The sequence below is a fragment of the Macaca nemestrina genome, chromosome 17 (assembly GCF_043159975.1).
Source record: "Macaca nemestrina isolate mMacNem1 chromosome 17, mMacNem.hap1, whole genome shotgun sequence".
NCBI classification, from domain to species: domain Eukaryota; kingdom Metazoa; phylum Chordata; class Mammalia; order Primates; family Cercopithecidae; genus Macaca; species Macaca nemestrina.
In genome coordinates, this window is record NC_092141.1 from 3412882 (window position 1) to 3414443 (window position 1562).

Consider the following 1562-nt stretch of genomic DNA (forward strand, 5'->3'; position numbering starts at 1 on the left):
AAAAAAAAAAAAAAAAAAATGTTAATTGCCAACTAATATGGATAATAGGTGTTGGCACAAAGATATTTAAAGTTTATTTTCAAGCTTCAATTCCACCTGGGAAGGGAGGAAGAGGCGTACTTAGCACCCGGCTGCGTGCCCCCAACTTCACTCCAAACACAGCTCTGTTGTCATATTTTTCCTATTAGCCTTTAGCATAGAGTTTTTAACAAAACAAAACCTTTTGTTTAAACAACCTGTTTAAACAAAAGGTTTAGTGATCTTAAAAAATCTTTAAGCCACTGATTTAGAGTGGTATTTCATTGTCAACATTACTACACCTACTAAATTCAATAATGGTAAAATCCCAACTATTACTATTTTCAAGAAAAAGAAATTTTCTCTGTGCTGAAGATCTGCCCAGGGCAGGGCTCCCCTCATGTCTCTGTCCTCAGGCTGCAGATGAAGGGGTTCCGCATGGGGTCACCACAGTGAACATCACAGCCACGACAGCGCCCTTCACAGCGCTATGATTCGTCGATGGGCACAAGTAGAGACCAATCATTGTCCCATAGAAGAGAGACACCACAGACAGGAGGGAGCCACAGCTGGAGAAAGCCTTCTGGATGCCCCCAGCAGAAGGGGCCCTGAGGATGGTGGAGACGATTCTTGCACAGGACATGATGAGGAGTAGGAATGGGATGACAAGGATGAGGCCTCCCCTGAAAAATATCACCAACCCATTGACTTGCATGTTGGAGCAGGCCAGCTTCAACAAGGGAGATGTATCACAGAAAAAGTGAGGAATCACATTGTCAGCACAGACGGACAGCCTGGTCATGAGCAAGGTGCAATGTGTGGCATGGGCAGTGGTCAGCAGCCAGGAGAGTGCCAGCAGAGCAAGGCAACACTTGGGGCTCACGACAGTGGTGTCGTGCAGAGGAAAGCAAATAGCCACATAGCAGTGATAAGCCATGACCACAAGGAGGAAGCTTTCTAGATCTGAAAAATACAAGAAGAAGTACATTTGGGCCAGGCAGTCTGCATAGGGGATGGATGGGTCGTGGTTCTGCATGTTCTGCAGCAATCTGGGCACTGTGACCGAGGAAAAGCAGAGGTCAGAGAAGGACAAGTTGCTGAGAAACAAATACATAGGCGTGTGGAGATGGGAGTCCAGTTGAACGAGGGCAATGATGAGGAGGTTCCCCAGGAGGGGGTAAGATACATGACCTAGACCAGGGCATAGAACAGGTTCTGCTGCTGAGGTTGGATGGGTAGGCCCAGGAGCAGGAACTCTGAGATCATGGTTTGGTTCTTCTTTGTCATTCTGTGACTCTATTATCCTTAAGAAGAATGTAATGCACCTTAACACCTACAGGTTGGTTACCTGTAGGTGTGGCCTATTTTCAAAGAGACCATGAATGAGAATTTAGGCACAGGTGGCAGACTGGCCTCTGAATCCCATCATCTATTGAAATTGCCCAATGGAAGCCATTGATGACTCTACATTCCCATCTCTAAATCCAATAACCTATCACATTTAACACTAATGATCACTTCCTTCTTCATGATACCCTCCCCTC

The 1562-nt window shown here is 45.9% G+C and overlaps 1 pseudogene; it reads right to left on the bottom strand.

The window, feature by feature from the left end:
- Positions 1–273: 273 nt before the first annotated feature.
- LOC105466495 (olfactory receptor 1E3-like) lies at positions 274–1315 on the bottom strand (annotated as a pseudogene).
- Positions 1316–1562: the final 247 nt, after the last annotated feature.